Source organism: Periplaneta americana, chromosome 11, assembly GCF_040183065.1.
Source record: "Periplaneta americana isolate PAMFEO1 chromosome 11, P.americana_PAMFEO1_priV1, whole genome shotgun sequence".
Lineage (NCBI taxonomy): Eukaryota > Metazoa > Arthropoda > Insecta > Blattodea > Blattidae > Periplaneta > Periplaneta americana.
In genome coordinates, this window is record NC_091127.1 from 173696468 (window position 1) to 173719907 (window position 23440).

General features: G+C 37.2%; 2 protein-coding genes across 16 annotated transcripts in view; one reads left to right on the forward strand and one right to left on the reverse strand.

The window, feature by feature from the left end:
- Dh31 (diuretic hormone class 2) overlaps positions 1 to 23440 on the forward strand; it is a 718880-nt gene that overhangs the window by 659166 nt on the left and 36274 nt on the right. The gene's annotated exons all lie outside the window — the stretch shown is intronic.
- Positions 1 to 23440, reverse strand: part of LOC138709611 (uncharacterized) — a 444175-nt gene that overhangs the window by 125292 nt on the left and 295443 nt on the right. For 8 of the 14 annotated variants that reach the window (XR_011334974.1, XR_011334977.1, XR_011334969.1 and 5 more), the window contains one exon: positions 20245 to 20481. The exons of the other annotated variants lie outside the window; for them this stretch is intronic. The gene's annotated coding sequence lies outside the window, so the exon portion shown is untranslated. Of the gene's footprint in view, positions 1 to 20244; positions 20482 to 23440 lie in introns of those variants that run through there. 14 annotated transcript variants of the gene reach the window in all.

Genomic DNA, 23440 nt, shown 5'->3' on the forward strand with positions numbered 1-23440 from the left:
GAATAGTTTTAGCTATAAAACAGTAAAAAAAAATGTGGTTCTACCTTAAAAACTGCATGAGCTATCATGTTTCAAGTTGTATGTCAAAATTATGAACAAAATAATTTTTATAAATAATTATACATAATTTCAAGGTATCTGTTTACTTCATTCTCTTTCTGGTACCATTCTCAATTGCATAAAAATTTTACAGAGCAAAATTATACAAAACAAAATTTTTTGTATGTAAAGGTGTACATATAGGGGAGAGTCGGGTAGTATCGGACATCGGGTAATATCGGACAGTGCGTTTCTTTCATCTACCACCATATGGTAGTACCTGAATGACATGGTTACGTTTGTCTATGCGACATCACAGAAACGTAACCATGTCAATCAGGTACTATCATCGTGTGGTAGATGAAAGAAACTCACTGTCCGATATTACCCGATGTCCGATACTACCCGACTCTCCCCTACCTTAATTTACCATCGTATATTTACATAAATTTATTTTTCAATTTCATTCATCATTATTACAAATTGAAGAACTTTATATCAAAGAATTGAGGAGGTTATAATACTGGTCTATTCACACTAACATCGAAAATTTTTATAATCTAGTTCATAAATGAATCTGCGGTTGCTTTGTCCTGCATGAAATTCAAGTAGCAGTAAGTGTTACCTTCTGCCAGTTCAGTGAAGAATGAATTCAATGACATTAGAAATACAGAGTGTACAAATACTTACAAATGACTTTCAGAGAATCCAGAGGTTCATTGCCGCCCTCACATAAGCCTGCCATCGGTCCCTATCCTCAGCAAGATTAATCCAGTCCCTATCATCATATCCCACCTCCGTCAAATCCACTTTAACTTCATGAAGTTGAACGCAATAATATTATGTATAGGCTTATTGATAAATAAAGTCATGACAATCTTGTTTCGCTTGACATATTAATTCTTCACTTCTGACAGATGTAAAAAAGATAAAGGCAAGATAGAGGTGTCTGTGCTCTGGGACTTCCTGGTTAGACTTTGCTGCGCTTTTCTGCTTTATATTTCACTCAGTTCTGGGCAATTTTCTCAAAATCACCATCACAGGGAACATGTGTTCATAAACCATAGGGTCGAATTTCACTTCTGTTATACAATAAGTATTATAGTACTATAATTCTGTTACACGGGTTTCATCACAAAATATGTGTGATCAACAAGTTCCATGAACCGAACGAAGACTGCAAATGTGTGCTGTGCGGGCAAAGATGTAGGGAATACCACATCATAACGTGTGCGAAGAGAGTTAAACCAATAACAGACTATGGCAAAGACTAAACTTGGACCTTAATACTCAACTCGAGCGCATTTTTCTCATTATTATTATTATTATTATTATTATTATTATTATTATTATTATAATTCTGTTACAAAGAAAATTACCTAGATTCACAATAGGCCTACGTCAATACATAATCTAAAGTCTGTAGAGTGAAATATAATCGTTGACATTGAAATTATAGCAATGTGTTGCTCATGACCAAAGCTCGGAACTTGGGAACTTGTGTCTTTGCACGTGACTAAGCGCCCGGACTTCAATGTCAACAAACTCCCGCTTCCAGCACAGAGGTACTGTCAGGTCTGCTATAAAGGTGGTTCCTGGCTGGAACTACTTAATGATAATATTATTGTAGGTTGAAACACGTAATTTTATAGCATATATATAAATAAACATGCAAAATATATCAAATTTACAGTTCTGCTCTGTACATTTTATTACAGTGTATGACTACATATATATGAGAAGATTTTCGAACCCATAACTTCTTTGTCTGTTAGTTACACATGATTTGAAACGAAAGAAACTTATTTCCATGTCACATGAAGTGACGGGAGCAAACTTATTTTTTTTTATTTTATTGATTTTAAATAGCTACCTAGTGAGAACAAATTACATTTATAAAACAAAAATGTTTCTAGCCACTACCGTAAGAGCCAGGCTCGTGAACGGTGTGTTCTTAGCCAATAATATAACATAAAATTAACAAGGACAGTTTGCTAAATACAATAAGTAACTTAATTCAAACCAATAAATACAACACAAGAGCAAGAATAAAGAAGAAAGAGAAAAAGAGAGAAAAATACACATTTAATATAAATTCACAATTCGACAGAAGCCAGTGATATTCAATAAAAACATGAATATAGTCGACAGAAATAAAAGGTAAAAAAAATACATTTATTAATATTATATATCATGGATAATTTTACGAATTTCTCTTTTAAAAGCTTCAATTTCAAAAAATTTCAAATTTGGAAAATGGTTTGTAATTTTATTATAAAGTCTTGGGCCGAAATAAAATACTGAATGTTTCCACTGTCACTGTTTCCTGTTCGATTTTCAGCAGTTGCTAGCTGATCTCGTATCTGAGAAAGATAAGCATCCTAAATTTTTCTCGAAAATAGTTTTCAATTTCTGTGTCACTACTAGGGAAGATTCCACTACGAGTTGACCCATGGCTATGGACAAATTTTCCACCGATTTAAGGGACTGCAATGTCTTTCAATGAATGCCCGTTGCTAGTCTCTAGTTTATGTGTGGCACAACTTACAAAATATAAACTCTCCACTCGAAGAAAATAATGTTTCTCCTCAGAATTCCTCCACGAAATTCTGTACCTAAAATTTAAGAAATACTGTATATTTTCAAACGTTATATAATACCCATTCGAATAATACGTATTCTCTAATTCCTCAAACAGACCGTTTACCTCTAATTATCTGAATGTCATTGGCTTCGACACGACACAGTTTCCTCGTCCGTCTTCCTGTCATTCGATGTGACCACTTTCTTAGTACACACGACTGTCCCTGAGCACTTTCAGCGTGAGCTTTGTGTATGTTGTACCTGTAACCTTACTCATGCACACGACACACAAGTCCCCAAGTTCCGAGCTTTGCTCATGACTTTCAATACGACCCTCTGTATTATTTTCAGTAAGTTATTTCACTTGAAGTGTATTTCATTCTAAGTTTATATAGCCTACATACATTATGCAAAATATAATTGTACGCCTTTTTCTCAGAAGTAACATTTTTTTACTTAATGTGTTTTGCTTGTAAACCGAAGAAATAAAACATGGATCATTATATTGTAAGCATTATCTCTTTCTGTAATCACCATGGTAACTGAGTATTTGTCGTAGCGTAGTATGAGTTTTTGAAAGTCTTCAAAAAAACACGTTGTGAAGGAAGACCGCCTGTGTTACAAGGGTCCAAACACGTGGTACAATTATAGTAGACTAGTGGCTTGTGCAGCAAATGCTGCTGCAAACTAAGTTCGTTAGACGTTCAAATAAAAATTTTTCAGATTTATTTTCAATGAAGAATACTTGTCTTTTTTATAGTTATTTGTTTCCATAATAATGAAACATACTCCCTCCGAATAGATTTTTTTAGGCCAAATACTTTCTCTTGAACCTATCCAACTTCAGTTTTTGAGTTTCAACGCGAAAACGCAAGTATCAATGTCAGGACGATAGCAGTAGCTATTTCAGGTCATTGTGGATTGTAGGCGAAAGTTAAAAAAATGTCAGGTTTCCTAAGCTTTCGAACAATAGCATTTTCGTATAGCTGCTGCATGTAGAACTTGAAATGTAGAGCGTAAAATCATTTTATCCTACTAAGAGATCTTGCTGAAATGATCTGGAGACTACAAAATTTTCTAGGCCTCTTATTTTATCAGTAAGTAATACTTTTTTATCTTTCCTTAGGAACTGTAATTTTTGCGCTCTGTCGAGCCAATACTGAAGACAATGACATATCAATATCTACACTACACAGCCATTAAGTATATGAAAAAGACCCAACCCCACTGGGCTAATAAGTATAAAAATATTTAATTTTTAATAACAATATTATTATCTTACTTAAGTTTTGTAGTTATATATAGCAGCCACTCAGTAAATTATAGAAATGAAGATCTAAATTAAGATATTCTCTGCATTTGCTTACATAACCTCAAAACGTTTCACTTTCATGTCATCAATATAGCATCAATATTATGCACAATTAATGAAAAATAGATGCATCATGATATTAACTATAATAATATATAATTTCTAATGATAATAATGTCATCAAACCACCTCAAGTTTCGTAGATTTGAATATCCAATACACAGCTGTACTCAGAAAATTATTATATACTGCAGAATCAGTTTTTAATAACAAATTGAATTGAGCTCTAAATATGTCGGCAATCCTGCAGGTCATGGCCTTCTTGTAATAGCCTATTGTTTATTGTAGTGTGTGTTTTGTTCTGAAATTCAATCAAGTCGGCCGTGATTCGATAAAATTAGTTCTCAAAACTGACAACAGATGGATTTTGGAAAATAGGAAAATTATGTAGGAAAATTGCCATTTCACTGAAAACTACTATTTTTCCGAAAAACTTTGGGTTCCAAGCTTCAAAATGAGGGGCCATTTATTAAAATCCGTTCAGCCGTTTTCCCGTAATTTCCATTACCAGTTCAAATTATATATATATATATATATATATATATATATATATATATATATATATAGATTCTAGAAACTTATCATGCGTTTCATGTATGGCACAAAAGAGTTTTGAAACAACTTCTACACTACCCTTTCAGAAGTGTGAAAATGTTCATAAATCATCAAAAGACTAAAGGCAAACAATGATCTCTTAAACCAATCTGTAACAACTTTGAAAGTAGGCCTAATAATTTCATATTCTTTTTCTTCAGCATATTTTTGCATAAGTATAGGGGAGAGTGGGGTTTCCATACGCAGTGGGTAATGGAATACACCTAAGTTTTAGGATATGGCAGCACCCTGTGGCCGTGTTCTGTGAGTTAGTCTAGCGGCAACGTCGGTAACATCAATCTAGTCCAGTGTTAGCGCTGTATACTTGGCTCGGAAACATGACGGCCTCTGTTCTTGGAATTGGTAATCTCTCATAAACCCCCATCCTCTACTCAACCCCTAGCCGCGTGGCAGAAATACAATAGATCCCAGCATTGCCAAATATAGCAGTCATTGCCTCTACCTGTTGGGTTTCACCCATTCTCAGTGTCTTTGTCGACGTGTTGTTTTATACCGTTGTGCGCTTCAATATGTCTAATTTATTCCGGCCATGATTAATGAGTGTTGGAGCAGATGATCCGCAGCCAGGCCTCCTGATACACCTGAAGATCCAGGACCATCACGACAAGAACAACAAAAAACACCGTCGAAGAAAACAGAATATCTTATTTGCAGAGGAGCGTAGCTAAGAAAATAAAGTGTTAAAATTGAGTCTAACGTTAGAAATTCTATCCATAAAGTAATCGAAAGTTCAGGCAGTTTAATAAGTATAAATCTTAATCACTTAACATCGGACGCAACCGGCGGAGTTGGATATATGGGCATAGGAATTAAGAATTACGGTTCACCAACTAAAGAGAAAATAAAAAAATTAAAACAGAATTCGGTAAGATAGACGATTTTATAAGTGATTTACTTCGTCGAACAGTATGTGAACAGCACGCGAAAGAGATATCGCCAACAGCAACACCGTCCTTAGCAACCTAAATAATGACATTATTCACAGCAGTGCTTAAAAGTTTTCTAACTTACAGCAGTGAATTAAACGCTTTTAAATCACTCTACATGACAACCAACATATTAGCAATAGTAAAATGAATGTATATGAACTTCTTCGCCAACACATTACAAAGAAAAGCCCTACAATTTAAAATTAAATTTACATACCAGTAACGAATAAAATATTGTATAGCATACTAGAGTAAACAGATTTCATGCGTTCGTGGAAATTATCACCCAAGGCGAAGCTGATAAAATCTAACTTTACTCTTTTGTACTATAAATTCTATAACTATTCAATGATCACAGTTTCAGAAAATTTTACCGGCGCAACATTCTTAATTAAGTATAAAATTCTGGAAGTTCAATAACATGAGAATTTAACACTTATTATAGAAGTCTGCATTTTTTTGTTTATTTAGGCAAAACATGTTAGTGAAAATATAAATATAAAGTGATTTTAAAATAAGTTTGTTCATTTTTATGCCAATTTTGTTTTAGTAATTATAAATTAAGGTATATTTACAAAGATAATATAGTCTTTCTGAAAATCGCGGTTTCACGGAACACAGTTTGAAAAACGTTCGAAAATCACAATGACTTCAAGAATTGGCAACTCGGCTAAGGGTTTATCCCTTGCGCTGCCTGCAGTTAACTGGTAAAGGGGATGAGGGAAGGTCGTCATGTTACTGTTGATTCAAGCGCTTGCAGTGTGCCAGTGGATTTCTTTGCAGTTTTCTTATAATTTTGTGGCTTCATTGTGTTTGACGTAACTAATATGCATCTGAGTGATCTGGATTTTATATAATGTGTCCTAAAAGTACAACTAATTACCTGCTAACTTGAGTGTATAAAGATCTTCTGTTACTTTGCTTCAGAGCTAAAATATTTTAATAGCGACAGTTGGGGTATACGCACGCGGTTGTGCTTCCCAACGCTCCTCCTGAGTTCCAAAATTCAATCAGAAAAAAAAATGATTGTCTGTTTTGTGGTAAAGATAATGAACTCTGGTATCGTTGTATCCTGTGTTCAGGATGGGTTCACTTAGATTGCATTGCTGCTGAAACTCCTAAAAATTTCATTTGTGACTTTTGCCAATCCACATTAAAGAAAATTTAGTGTTAGGTTTCTCTAATTTTTGCACAGTATTGCTAAATGTTGATTCTATACCTATCTATACGTATTTCAATTGTATTTGTATCTGCGTACTACTACCCCAGCTGGCTGCGTCCCATTTCCCATTTGGTAGAGTAATAGCAAGCATTACAACTTTTCCATATATTTATTTATTTATTTATTTATTTATTTATTTATTTATTTATTTATTTATTTATTTATTTATTCGGGTGTAGTTAAGGCCATCAGGCCTTCTCTTCCACAACACCAGGAATACAAATACAATAACAGAAATAAAAAGGAAAAAAAAAACACTATAAACGAAGTAAAGTCACACAAAAATATACACAGGTTCCAGTCACACAAACTTTAAATGAGTGATTAAGTATAATTAATTGTATCCTAATTAACTAACATAAACAAGAAACTTGCGATTTTAATCTGGAGTAAAAAAAAAACACAAATCAACACTTCTAGCAATATCTAAAAAGCATTAAACAAGACAAAATTTTCCAATTTAATTTTGAATTGTGATAAAGTCCGGCAGTCCCTGACATCATTAGGTAGCGAATTCCAGAGACGAGGTATTTCTACAGTGTAGGAGGATGAGTATAGAGACGATCTATGATGAGGGATAGAAAGAAGTGCTTGATGTCGGTTTCGAAGAGTTGTAAGAAATTGAAAGCGCGATAAGATATAATTCGGAGTAGAAGTATGCATGATTCTAAATAGAAGAGACAGTGAATGTATTGTTCTTCGTTCCTTCAGACGCACCCATGAAAGTAACTGGAGGGAAGGTGTTATATGGTCAAATTTACGAGTATTGCAGACGAATCGTATGCACACATTATGAACACGTTGTAGTCTCTCAGCTAAGAGTGAACTTACATTAGTTAGCAAGGAATCGCAATAATCAAAATGGGGCATTACAAGCGTCTGAATAAGATTCTTTTTTAGACTAAATGGTAGAAATTCTTTCATATGAAACAAAGAGTGAAGTTGAGAAAATATTTTTTTTGCAAGTGTGTGTTACTTGGGTGTTCCAATTTAGATCGCTATCCATAAAAATGTCAATATTTTTAACTGTTTCACTGTATTTAACAATAATCCCATTCAATGTTATATGTGGTATAGTACCACTATCAAGAGTACTTCGTACACGATTATGTCCCATTACGATTGCTTGCGATTTCTCTGGATTTAACCTTAATCCAATCATCAATAGAAAAAAATTCTGTTTAGAAATACATTTTGTAACTTGTAAATATTATTAGAACCTAATTGAATCGGTCGGAGCTAAAAGGAACTAAGTCAAAATATGAAGTTTTGGGTTATGCAACAATTTGAACAACAGATGTCATGCGGATCGAACAGTGGAAGAAAGAAAATGTTAAATGTTATGTTTTGTTTAACGACGCTCGCAACTACAGAGGTTATATCAGCGTCGCCGGATGTGCCGGAATTTTGTCACGCAGGAGTTCTTTTATATGCCAGTAAATCTACTGACACGAGCCTGTCGCATTTAAGCACACTTAAATGTCATCGACCTGGCCCGGGATCGAACTCGCAACCTTGGGCATAGAAGGCCAGCGCTATACCAACTCGCCAACCAGGTCGACTGGAAGAAGGAACTAAGACTTTTAAATATTATTTTGTCTTGTATAACATAAAAATATAATATTTGTGTTATTAGTGGAATGTTTTTTTGCTTCTCCCGAAAAGTTGTGAAAAGTGACTTAGTTCCTTTTAGCTCCGACTGATTCAATTGTTTTATTACATGCCGAAAGTTTCAGTTTTACAATAAAATTATATTGGAATTTATAACAATAGAAAGTTAAGTGCAGGCAATATTGTTCATAGTTTGAAATAACTATTTCAAGTTATGGTGCAATTTTAGCTGAGGTCAGAATTTTGCATAACCACTATATTATTATTTTGACTTTCTTTAAGGGAACCAGGTAGTGATTAAAGGTCAAAAATCCGATTTTTTTATTTTGTATTTTAAAATAAAGTACAAAACTGCTCTTTAAAACAATATAAATATTATGGGGGTATTTCTGCATATAAGCGTTTTAAATGACCTCTTTAAATTTGGCGGTGCATGTAATTCATACATTCTTCTTTTTTTAAAATGCAGTTTTTTTTTATTTTAGTTGGTTATTTAACGACGCTGTGTCAACTACTAGGTTATTTAGCGTCGATGAGATTGGTGATAGCGTGATGATATTTGGCGAGATGAGGCCGAGGATTCGCCATAGATTACCTTGCATTCACATTACGGATGGGGAAAACCTCGGAAAAAACCCAACCAGGTAATCAGCCCAAGCGGGGATCGAACCCGCGCCCGAACGTAACTTCAGACCCGAAGGCAAGCGCCTTAACCGACTGAGCCACGCCGGTGGCCGAATGCAGTTTTCAATATGTTGACATTTTTCAAACTTAAGTGCATTTTTCTCTGAAACTACTGAATCAATTTACATGAAAATTTTACAGTGTTTTCTGCAGCCTGTGTTCTACATAGTACACCTACGGGTTTAAGAATATCATACACATAATACGAGAAAAAAATATATATGCACTGAAAAAATGGTAAAAAATGTTAAGCAAAGTTCAATATTTTTCTGTTTCACTAGAGGTGAAATATTTAGCTAAATTTCGCTTTATAATTTACAGTACATATTACTAGATAACTTAAAAAAATACAAGGTATATGAGTGAAGATTGTAGCAAGTAATGTGCACCTGAAGAATGAGGTACACTTAGGAAAGTGGGAAAACAGGTTATCAGTTAGGATCTTTCTTTTGCACTTGGATACGAAATAAATTAGTTGTCTTTTATATCACTTAATTCAGAATGATTGATTGTATAAGCCTGGAAATTTTTATTCCATTCTGACACTAGAAGCCTAGAAATACTGAACTAAACTTTTGTATTGAAATTTTTTAATCGCACAGGCATCACTACCCAGTTCCCTTAATAAGGCACATCGTTAGTCTAATGGCACTAACGTATGAATTTCACGCAGTAAATGCGTGTTGAAATTCCATCGAATCTAAGTGAAATTTTTGATGGATATAAATGATATTTAGGGCATATTTTCGCGGAATGTTCTCATTTCCCTGTCACCACTCCATCATACATCCATTAATCATCATCATAGATCCACCTCCGCATGATTCACCATAAGCGGGTAAAGTTAACTGCAACTTCGAAGCGTCAATCCCAGAGCGAACGCTTATCCGAGATAAATTTAACAATACAACTAGAAAAAAGTTTATATTTGCAACATTTATCTTTTGAATACTAAGTGGTCCTACAATTTATCTCTCACCTCTAAAAGCCTGAGAGATAATGTGATTGATATCTCTGTGGTGATTCAGTAGTATAGACCTGCGTTCTGTCACGAAGGAGGTTCGAGTCTCGGTCAGGTCTAGGATAAAATTGTCCTGTCCGTAAGAAAATTCCGACATATGCTGCCGGCTCATTGTTTTGAGGCTGCTCCATACTGCTGCCTAGAACACTGGTCCCTGTAAAGCAGCAGTGGCGAAAAGGCCATGGTGCCACTGTGTAAGCTGCAACGTGCATAGCACCTATGGAGGGAGGCGGACAACCGAAGGGGAAGTTAATGTTTAGGACGTGTAACGAAGAAAGAAATGAACAAGAAAACATAGGACACATTATCACAACCTAAAATTAACTGTCTTCAGAATGTCTCTGCGACAAAGTTTCAAAATCAGGAATTATGTCACTTACTGCCAATCGTCTTTGATCACGAAGATATTTGTCTGTCAGTCGTGATCTAAATTTGATTTTTACTATTTTCAGTGCTGAAAATATTTTTTCACAAACGTAAGTTACAGCGAACATGGCTTCAACAGAGCAAGCGAAAGAAAGAAATAATACTGAAAGAAAGAAGTTTTAAATAAAGAGAGAGTCTACCGAGATACCTACGACATCGCTGACAATTTTTCTGACAGATAATCTTAAAACGCGAGTTTCTATTGCATCCTGGTATAGGCAACATAAATGGTTAAGTGGTAATGTGGTGCAAAATAAACTTCTCTTGGCCTTGTTCGTTGCTATCAAGGGAAAAAAAAAAAGAACAGAAAGGAGGGGATTTTCAACACATAATGTGGGTTGCTTCATCACTCTAAAACAATCACTGAAACTCACAGCATAACAGCTTATTTGGTGAGTGACCTTATTTTTCAATAGTAGGCTAATAATAATAGACTAATGTCGTGTCCCAGGCTGCAGTCCCAGGATCGACGGACTTCCTTCGAAGACGTAGGTTGTACGTAATTCTCGATGTACCGGCGACGACCCCAGATGTTGGAAGACGAGTTGAGTTGAGTTGAGTTGAGTTGAGTTGAGTTGAGTTGAGTTGAGTTGAAGAAATAAATAGAAGGATTACTGTGCTAGCTCACGTTTATTAACGGTTCTAATGATATCAGGCCGAAATGATAGCTGAAGCTTAGTCACAGAATTTAAGCCTTAAATGAAAACAGATACAAAGTTACAAAATGTTAAAGATACAAAGTTACAGAATGTTAGCGTCGACTAGCGCAGAATACGCAAGTGAGCGCGGAAACAAGAAATCACAAGTGAGCGATAAAGTACAGAGTTCGGAACTGAGAGTTCGCAAGTGAGCGAAGAAACACAGAATACGCAAGTGAGCGCGGAAACAAGAAATCACACGTGAGCGATAAAGTACAGAGTTCGGAACTGAGAGTTCGCAAGTGAGCGAAGAAACACAGAATACGCAAGTGAGCGCGGAAACAAGAAATCACAAGTGAGTGATAAAGTACAGAGTTCGGAACTAAGAGTTCGCAAGTGAGCGAAGAAACACAGAATACGCAAGTGAGCGCGGAAACAAGAAATCACAAGTGAGCGATAAAGTACAGAGTTCGGAACTGAGAGTTCGCAAGTGAGCGAAGAAACACAGAATACGCAAGTGAGCGCGGAAACAAGAAATCACAAGTGAGCGAAGAAACACAGAATACGCAAGTGAGCGCGGAAACAAGAAGTCACAAGTGAGCGAAGAAACACAGAATACGCAAGTGAGCGCGGAAACAAGAAGTCACAAGTGAGCGAAGAAACACAGAATACGCAAGTGAGCGCGGAAACAAGAAATCACAAATGAGCGAAGAAACACAGAATACGCAAGTGAGCGCGGAAACAAGAAATCACACGTGAGCGATAAAGTACAGAGTTCGGAACTGACAGTTCGCAAGTGAGCGAAGAAACACAGAATACGCAAGTGAGCGCGGAAACAAGAAATCACAAGTGAGCGAAGAAACACAGAATACGCAAGTGAGCGCGGAAACAAGAAATCACACGTGAGCGATGAAGTACAGAGTTCGGAACTGACAGTTCGCAAGTGAGCGAAGAAACACAGAATACGCAAGTGAGCGCGGAAACAAGAAATCACAAGTGAGCGAAGAAACACAGAATACGCAAGTGAGCGCGGAAACAAGAAGTCACAAATGAGCGAAGAAACACAGAATACGCAAGTGAGCGCGGAAACAAGAAATCACAAGTGAGCGAAGAAACACAGAATACGCAAGTGAGCGCGGAAACAAGAAATCACAAATGAGCGAAGAAACACAGAATACGCAAGTGAGCGCGGAAACAAGAAGTCACAAATGAGCGAAGAAACACAGAATACGCAAGTGAGCGCGGAAACAAGAAGTCACAAGTGAGCGAAGAAACACAGAATACGCAAGTGAGCGCGGAAACAAGAAGTCACAAGTGAGCGAAGAAACACAGAATACGCAAGTGAGCGCGGAAACAAGAAGTCACAAGTGAGCGAAGAAACACAGAATACGCAAGTGAGCGCGGAAACAAGAAATCACAAGTGAGCGAAGAAACACAGAATACGCAAGTGAGCGCGGAAACAAGAAATCACAAGTGAGCGAAGAAACACAGAATACGCAAGTGAGCGCGGAAACAAGAAGTCACAAATGAGCGAAGAAACACAGAATACGCAAGTGAGCGCGGAAACAAGAAATCACAAATGAGCGAAGAAACACAGAATACGCAAGTGAGCGCGGAAACAAGAAGTCACAAATGAGCGAAGAAACACAGAATACGCAAGTGAGCGCGGAAACAAGAAGTCACAAGTGAGCGAAGAAACACAGAATACGCAAGTGAGCGCGGAAACAAGAAGTCACAAATGAGCGAAGAAACACAGAATACGCAAGTGAGCGCGGAAACAAGAAGTCACAAATGAGCGAAGAAACACAGAATACGCAAGTGAGCGCGGAAACAAGAAATCACAAGTGAGCGAAGAAACACAGAATACGCAAGTGAGCGCGGAAACAAGAAGTCACAAATGAGCGAAGAAACACAGAATACGCAAGTGAGCGCGGAAACAAGAAATCACAAGTGAGCGAAGAAACACAGAATACGCAAGTGAGCGCGGAAACAAGAAGTCACAAATGAGCGAAGAAACACAGAATACGCAAGTGAGCGCGGAAACAAGAAGTCACAAGTGAGCGAAGAAACACAGAATACGCAAGTGAGCGCGGAAACAAGAAGTCACAAGTGAGCGAAGAAACACAGAATACGCAAGTGAGCGCGGAAACAAGAAATCACAAATGAGCGAAGAAACACAGAATACGCAAGTGAGCGCGGAAACAAGAAATCACAAGTGAGCGAAGAAACACAGAATACGCAAGTGAGCGCGGAAACAAGAAGTCACAAATGAGCGAAGAAACACAGAATACGCAAGTGAGCGCGGAAACAAGAAATCACAAGTGAGCGAAGAAACACAGAATACGCAAGTGAGCGCGGAAACAAGAAGTCACAAATGAGCGAAGAAACACAGAATACGCAAGTGAGCGCGGAAACAAGAAGTCACAAGTGAGCGAAGAAACACAGAATACGCAAGTGAGCGCGGAAACAAGAAGTCACAAGTGAGCGAAGAAACACAGAATACGCAAGTGAGCGCGGAAACAAGAAATCACAAATGAGCGAAGAAACACAGAATACGCAAGTGAGCGCGGAAACAAGAAATCACAAGTGAGCGAAGAAACACAGAATACGCAAGTGAGCGCGGAAACAAGAAGTCACAAATGAGTGAAGAAACACAGAATACGCAAGTGAGCGCGGAAACAAGAAATCACAAGTGAGCGAAGAAACACAGAATACGCAAGTGAGCGCGGAAACAAGAAATCACAAATGAGCGAAGAAACACAGAATACGCAAGTGAGCGCGGAAACAAGAAGTCACAAGTGAGCGAAGAAACACAGAATACGCAAGTGAGCGCGGAAACAAGAAGTCACAAGTGAGCGAAGAAACACAGAATACGCAAGTGAGCGCGGAAACAAGAAGTCACAAGTGAGCGAAGAAACACAGAATACGCAAGTGAGCGCGGAAACAAGAAATCACAAATGAGCGAAGAAACACAGAATACGCAAGTGAGCGCGGAAACAAGAAATCACACGTGAGCGATAAAGTACAGAGTTCGGAACTGACAGTTCGCAAGTGAGCGAAGAAACACAGAATACGCAAGTGAGCGCGGAAACAAGAAATCACAAGTGAGCGAAGAAACACAGAATACGCAAGTGAGCGCGGAAACAAGAAATCACACGTGAGCGATGAAGTACAGAGTTCGGAACTGACAGTTCGCAAGTGAGCGAAGAAACACAGAATACGCAAGTGAGCGCGGAAACAAGAAATCACAAGTGAGCGAAGAAACACAGAATACGCAAGTGAGCGCTGAAACAAGAAGTCACAAGTGAGCGAAGAAACACAGAATACGCAAGTGAGCGCGGAAACAAGAAATCACAAGTGAGCGAAGAAACACAGAATACGCAAGTGAGCGCGGAAACAAGAAATCACAAGTGAGCGAAGAAACACAGAATACGCAAGTGAGCGCGGAAACAAGAAGTCACAAATGAGCGAAGAAACACAGAATACGCAAGTGAGCGCGGAAACAAGAAGTCACAAATGAGCGAAGAAACACAGAATACGCAAGTGAGCGCGGAAACAAGAAATCACAAGTGAGCGAAGAAACACAGAATACGCAAGTGAGCGCGGAAACAAGAAGTCACAAATGAGCGAAGAAACACAGAATACGCAAGTGAGCGCGGAAACAAGAAGTCACAAGTGAGCGAAGAAACACAGAATACGCAAGTGAGCGCGGAAACAAGAAGTCACAAGTGAGCGAAGAAACACAGAATACGCAAGTGAGCGCGGAAACAAGAAATCACAAGTGAGCGAAGAAACACAGAATACGCAAGTGAGCGCGGAAACAAGAAATCACAAGTGAGCGAAGAAACACAGAATACGCAAGTGAGCGCGGAAACAAGAAATCACAAGTGAGCGAAGAAACAAAGAATACGCAAGTGAGCGCGGAAACAAGAAGTCACAAGTGAGCGAAGAAACACAGAATACGCAAGTGAGCGCGGAAACAAGAAGTCACAAGTGAGCGAAGAAACACAGAATACGCAAGTGAGCGCGGAAACAAGAAATCACAAGTGAGCGAAGAAACACAGAATACGCAAGTGAGCGCGGAAACAAGAAATCACAAGTGAGCGAAGAAACACAGAATACGCAAGTGAGCGCGGAAACAAGAAATCACAAGTGAGCGAAGAAACAAAGAATACGCAAGTGAGCGCGGAAACAAGAAGTCACAAGTGAGCGAAGAAACACAGAATACGCAAGTGAGCGCGGAAACAAGAAGTCACAAGTGAGCGAAGAAACACAGAATACGCAAGTGAGCTCGGAAACAAGAAGTCACAAGTGAGCGAAGAAACACAGAATACGCAAGTGAGTGCGGAAACAAGAAATCACAAGTGAGCGAAGAAACACAGAATACGCAAGTGAGCGCGGAAACAAGAAATCACAAGTGAGCGAAGAAACACAGAATACGCAAGTGAGCGCGGAAACAAGAAGTCACAAATGAGCGAAGAAACACAGAATACGCAAGTGAGCGCGGAAACAAGAAGTCACAAGTGAGCGAAGAAACACAGAATACGCAAGTGAGCGCGGAAACAAGAAGTCACAAGTGAACGAAGAAACAAAGAATACGCAAGTGAGCGCGGAAACAAGAAGTCACAAGTGAGCGAAGAAACACAGAATACGCAAGTGAGCGCGGAAACAAGAAGTCACAAGTGAGCGAAGAAACACAGAATACGCAAGTGAGCGCGGAAACAAGAAATCACAAGTGAGCGAAGAAACACAGAATACGCAAGTGAGCGCGGAAACAAGAAATCACAAGTGAGCGAAGAAACACAGAATACGCAAGTGAGCGCGGAAACAAGAAATCACAAGTGAGCGAAGAAACAAAGAATACGCAAGTGAGCGCGGAAACAAGAAGTCACAAGTGAGCGAAGAAACACAGAATACGCAAGTGAGCGCGGAAACAAGAAGTCACAAGTGAGCGAAGAAACACAGAATACGCAAGTGAGCGCGGAAACAAGAAATCACAAGTGAGCGAAGAAACACAGAATACGCAAGTGAGCGCGGAAACAAGAAGTCACAAGTGAGCGAAGAAGCACAGAATACGCAAGTGAGCGCGGAAACAAGAAGTCACAAGTGAGCGAAGAAGCACAGAATACGCAAGTGAGCGCGGAAACAAGAAGTCACAAGTGAGCGAAGAAACACAGAATACGCAAGTGAGCGCGGAAACAAGAAGTCACAAGTGAGCGAAGAAACACAGAATACGCAAGTGAGCGCGGAAACAAGAAATCACAAGTGAGCGAAGAAACACAGAATACGCAAGTGAGCGCGGAAACAAGAAGTCACAAGTGAGCGAAGAAGCACAGAATACGCAAGTGAGCGCGGAAACAAGAAGTCACAAGTGAGCGAAGAAGCACAGAATACGCAAGTGAGCGCGGAAACAAGAAGTCACAAATGAGCCAGGGGTCAGGGCGAGTCAAAACTTATATAGGGAACAACAGCCATTGAGGGGAGAACACCTGTTTCGTTAGCGTCCCTCACGCGTTGAGTTATGTGACATGGGACATGCTCCCTTCAAAACATAAGAATTGTGACAACAAATAGGGCATACAAATCCCGATAAGTTATGACTAGCCCAGCCCCACCTGTGAGCTGTGAGGCAGCTTGAATTACCATTAAGTTACTTTCAAAGCCTTTTCAAGGTTTCTGTACAAAAGCTGAAATACTTTTCAAAACATGTGAATGCTCCTTAGAATTGTTTCTCGTAGTCTGTCAGTTTTCCATTCGTCTTCATAAATGTCTGTCACACTAAAACGATATTTCACTTGAAATGTTCCAAACACACAATAACGTCAAATATATTACCCTACAATATAGAACTAGTGACTTTTAATCCGAAGAAAGGGGAAACAACTATTCTAAACTTTAGACACTGAGGTCACTTTCTGAGGTATTCACTACACTAATACTACTACTACTACTACTACTACTACTAATAATAATAATAATAATAATAATAATAATAATAATAATACAGTAATCATGATATTAATAATATAACAATAATTAATATCATAAATAAACACTTCCTATCGAAGGCACTTAAACTAGTTGCATCTGGCCTCACCGAGGACTTCGATCACCGGCCGCTACTGATTTAAAACAATTTTGTCCATTTTTATAGAAACTAAGCGTTTTCCGTAATATTTCCTAAAAGGAATTGTTCTAGTGTTTCATCCAGGAGTACGTTCACGCGTTTTCCAAACATACTTATGACACACCCTGTACAGTACTTCATGCTTAAATCATTTGAGTCAGGACGAAGAGTGCAACAAATTTATAGAATGAAATATGGTACATCTCACTTAAAAAGAATAGAAGAAGAAAAAAAAACTTCGTGCTATTAGAATTTCTGTAACACTCTAAATAGTTGCCAACTACGCCAAATGGTGGGCTTTGTTTAACTCTATAATGTAAATATAAGACTATTTTCAGATACAATGAAATGTGCTTGTTATGGAAGTGCCCAAAAGGTTAGGTATATGTTATCAATGTGGTGTTGCAGTATGTGCTACGTCGAGGTCTGTCTTTGTGCTGACCTTTTTCTATATACAGTCAACTCCGGATATAGTGAACCTCTGAGGACCTGCATATTTCGTTCACTATATCCGAGATTCACTAAATTCGAAGTATCTCTCCCCTAACCTTAAATGACAGGAATGAATGAAATTGTGAACAAGAAAGTGAAATACTATACAGTAATTAAAATATTTAATTTTTGTGGAATGGATTACATTGTATAGGGCCTACTATATACTGTTACTCACAGTTGATTTACGAGTACTTAAACTGTGCTGTCAACCCACGTTCACTTGCAGAAATCACGTTCATTGTCGCTTATAATATTCGCCTTATCTTCCAAAGAAAACACTTTACGCTTCGGCATTTTTATACAGTACATTCACTGTTCGAACACTAGAAACAGACTGATCAGATAGAGATGACAAACACTGTTATGATGTGACTGGGTACTCAGCCTTGGAATTTCCCGGGTCACCTGTTGGAAACTGGGAGGGCGTTTGTTGGAGTTTGAAAGTCATCGGAATCTTACTTACATTTATGCTCTGGACATAATATTCGTCTCCTTTTAATAAAAGAAGGCAATTTCATTTTCCGTTGTTTCGATACTATCCGTCATAATGTAAATGTTTCTGAGAACAAAAGGCAAAGGTCTGACTTCAAATAAAAATTTGTCAGGATAAACTCTTGTAATTCCAATGTTTTAGGTTCACTATAACCGAAGCGAGGGTTCACTATAAACGGAAATATTAATGTACACTTAGCGGCAAAAAGAATGGGCCGACAGACAATTTCTAAGTTCCCGAGACATAACATTGCGCATGCGCGTCTCGTCAAAGCTGTAGTTCACTAGGTAACACATAATTAAACCATTTAAATTTGCTGTATTTTGTTTAAGAGTCTAAAATATGTAATAAAATCGAATGGCAGGTTGATTCTAGATACATCGGGGCCCTTGAAGAGTGAAATAATTACGCCGAACTGATATTAATAGTCACAGTAGCGTAAGTCGTTACGGCATTGGTCTATTGAACAAGTTGATAGTAGTAGCTCAAGGTTCCAGTCTCCCCCAATTTTCTTTTTTTAATTACAAATTTGCCATCACATGTGTCTCGCAAAACTATAATTATGTGGCGATATCTCTTAGAATATGCCCAATCTCTAATAAATAATAAACCTCCCTCTTTCTTTCAAGCAATACTGATATCTGTTAATACAACGTTCTGTCTCGTCGTTACGCTTGAAGATAGCACAGAAACAATAACTCATTGCCCTGGTTCGCATAGCTTATTCTGCGTATGCTACTCTCCGACAGGACTTCGATTGAAGAAATGCCATTTTTTCCGACGAGTAATTGTCTCCAATAGCAACGATAGTACTGCCCTAGTTTATTCTATGAATGGCCACCGATACGTTGAACGCTTCGTGAGACGAATTATTAACAAGTCGGGTTGTGTGAGGATCGCGTGTTGGGGGTGGATGTCATACGGTGGGGCAGGACTTCTGAAACGCATCCACGGACGGTTTACGGCAGAAGTCTACGAACACATTTTGGCAAATGTAATGATCCCTTCCGCCCGAAAACGATATCCAGAAAGAACACTTTTCTTCCAGCAGGATAATCATCCGATACACACCGCCAACCGGATTCAAAAATGGTTTACGAGGAGGCGTAATGTCAATCCAATCGACTGGCCTCCAAATTCACCAGATATGAATCCGATTCAAAACTTGTGGGCTGCAGTCAAAAGGATCCTACGCTCTATTTGGGCAGAACAACCACCCGTTCGGACACCTGAGGAATTGTGTGACAGAGTTCTAGATGCGTGGGAGGATTTGGCCAAGAATTTAGACCTGTTCCATAATCTTGTGGACTCCATGTCGTGTAGAATGAGGGCAGTTGTTGACGCAGGTGGTTTGTGGACGAGATACTAGTCCCCACCACAGGCCTTGTTTTGTTAGTATATTAAAAAATTATTTGTTTTTGTTAATTTAATTATTTATTTGTGTTTGATATGCGTCCGATTTTTTAAGATGTGAGACAAGTATTTTTGTTTACACAGGCCAGGTCTCGCCTATTAATAGCCCGCAGGTGATGGGCAATAATATTTTTACAAGGCAGGCATAACGAAGTTTGTTAACAAATGCCATTTCACATTTAAACTAATTAAGTAAAAGTTAAAATAAAAAAATAACAATTTCATCATCCCGGGAGGCGAACTCACAACCTCTGGTACGGATGTCAGACTTCTTACCACTGGGCCACACACTGCTCGTAAGGTTTACTACATTATAGACGGATGACTTTCAATGAAGAGACACCACAGCAATGCCTTGCAGTGCGTTACGTTTACACGAGTGAACCGCGCGATAGAACTTAGCATTTCTATCGACCAAGAGTCGGCCCATTCTTTTTGCCGTTAAGTGTACATATCCGCCAAAATCTCAATCAGAGGTAGAAATAATAATAATAATAATAATAATAATAATAATAATAATATTAATTATATATTGATATTAATAATAATAATATTATAATAATAAAAAGAATGTGGTCAAAGGATTACAAAAGTTAATTTATTGAAAATATGCATTAAAATATGATGTATGAAAGAAAATACATCAGATCAACAATACAGATTTAACAATACATTAACATTTGAAAATGACGAATACCGATGATCTTGATCAGCAGTTATGAGCTCCAAGTCAGACACCGATGAACACCGCACGCTGCTAAGAATGCAGGTAGGCCTATTTGTTGTCTGCACATCTGAGTAAACCTTCAAAATCTGAAACATAATTAATTAATAGTACCCTTTTATTTACGACTACTACTCTATATTTCATGTTATATTCCCGTTGTAAATTCTGAAATTAAGACTGGACATAAAAGGCTCAATTCACTGGGAAAGATATATGTCTCATTGTAATTATATTTAGAGCCTAGATTTTCTCATAGATGTACAACATATATTATATTACATCACTAGCCGCACAAAAAAGCTCCGTTTTATACGGTTTGTGTCTTTGGTACCTAGCCTACAACCTTTTTTAAGTACAGTCTTCAAATATTTTAAGTTTCCTTTCGTAAAGGGTGAAGATAAAGAGGTCTGTCAGTGGAGTTCCTTAAAAGGTTTTCACGCTGAGTATTAGTTACTATATTTCTGTCAATTATTCTGGCAGCACAAGAAAGTTCTATTTGTTCTTGGAAGTGTGAAACACAGAATGAATAAGCCCAAAGTCACTAATGTCACAGGATCCTGTTCAAAATGTGCTTAATGCAGTTTTTGACGAAGTTGAGTTATATACCAAATCAGGTATTCTGAGTAGGCCTAACTATGGGTATAAATTTTACCATTTTCCCATATAAAAATTCTTATAAAAATAAGGCTCTGCTGCAAACTACTTAATGTATGATACTCAATATCAGAATATATCTAACGCAAAGAGAAAATAATACGAATGCATGTTTTAAGGTCATTAGAGACGCACGTGTTTTCATTTAGTAATGTAACAGCGTTTGCACACTTCAGCAAGTCTTTCTACAGTGTTATTTTATTAAGGAAAAAATCTGTGTTCCTAACTGAAGCGAACATTGTTTACACATACTTATTTCAATATTGGATTTGTTTTTATATTATTTAATTATTTACTTATATATTTATCCATTTATATACAAAATAAAAGAAGGAAAGTTTTAAGAAACTCATTGTTGCATTTTCGACATTACAACAACAATAGCTGCTACCGGTAACAATGAACTGTGGCGGCGGTCCTCTAAGTTAAATACATACATCATATTCCTGTTAGAGATTCATTTTTTCACAAAAGTTTAATAATACAAATTCTTATATTATTAAACTAGCCGTAACCGTGCGCTCCGCTGCACCCGTTAGAAATAAATATAAAGTAATGACGTAATTAATATAGGACATTTGATCCAGGGAACATTCGTGTTTGATAGAAGGATACGGTAAATCGTTTAATATGTTACTTAATTTAAATTGTATTTAAAATATTAAAATGCGATCATTTTGATCCAGAGACAACTCATTTGGTGCAATGACAATTCCTTTAACATGTTTCTTAATTGTTATTACCAATTATTTTTGGAAAAGCTTAAATTAACAGAAAAATTTTGGCTACAGATTTATTATTATGTTTATATTATATTATATTATGTAAAAAGTGTGTTGATAACGGATGTACTCGAATTAGAAAGTTTTTAATTTGTTGTGGGAGCTCTTGAATCTCAGGAGGAACAGCTTTCACAACAGCGCAACATAATCTGCTTGGCTCATTACCCAATTTTTTTGCATTCCATTTATTGCATATATATTTTATGTATTTTAACACGATTCAATTGAGCATAGTTAAAATTTGAATTATACAATAATGGATTTCTAAGCTAACGTACTATTACTGCATACTAAATCAATACACTCTCGTTGTTCGTTAATTCTCTGAGATAAAAATGAATATGTTCATAAACATTATTTCAAGAAATACAGGAAATGAATATACAGAATAACCTATCAAGTTTTCTGTGCATAAGAAGCTATTTTAATCTTACCTGTCCTCAATTCACTCACAAGTTACTGTAATAACATTATAGCATATGTCCATCCAGAGAAACTACACTTTCCAATGATGAAATAATAATTAATTATACAAATCGGTTAATTTAGCTTCTGATATTACTTCATATAAACACAGAAACATTGTCTGCAGGCTATGTTTCATAGCTTTCGATTGTAGTGTCCAAGGCCCCTTATAGACGAAGTCATTTGTTTTTTATTTCAATACACCGCCTTAGATGGCAGTTATTTTAATTTTAAAACTCATTTTCTCATTAAATATCAGTTCTATCAAACTTTTTCAAAGAATAAAACTTATCGGAAAGGAATTTTAAAGAAATTTTTTTATGTAACATTTTTCACAAAAATAATAATAAGCGAGATATTTCGATTTATTTAATTCAGACCCCCTTATAACCCCCTTTTAAATAATGTATTTTGAATGCCATATAGCCTAAAATCTAAGTTACAACGAACTTAATTTATATTCCAATTTTCATCGAAATCCGTTCATCCATTATCGCGTGAAAAGGTAACAAACATACAGACAGCAAACAGACAGACAGACATACAAACAAAAATGTCAAAAAAGCTATTTTCGGTTTCAGGGTGGTTAATCATATATGTTAGGACCAATTATTTTTGGAAAATCGAAAATTACCAGAAAATTTTCGGCTACAGATTTATTATTAGTATAAATTATACTATCCTGTAACACAATAAAGTGAAAAGGAACGACGAGGATTTGAGCCTGAGAAGTTAACATCTGAATTCAGACGTTGTTCCAATTGAGCCACGGGGGGGGGGGCACAAGCAAGGAAACGTAATAATATGCGGAAAAATTGGCCCAATCCCCCTCCAAGACATCCTGATGATGTGGAAGCTCGTCCAGGACATGTCCACTCGATTGCAATATATAATCGAGATTAGAGGAAGATGGACTAAATATTCAATCTTGGCTTTTGGTTTGGTTTTTTTAACGTTTAAGACACCAGTATGATTGTTTTGTTTATGTCACGAAAGATTTTTTTTGTTGAGTATAAGATTTGTCTTTCTTTTTGTCCATTTGAAGCCATAATATCATAATAAATAATGATTAAGTGATGACATAAAGCATTCATGAACCTGATGTTAATTAGGCCTACTAAAACAGTCGTAAAAGAGACAGCAG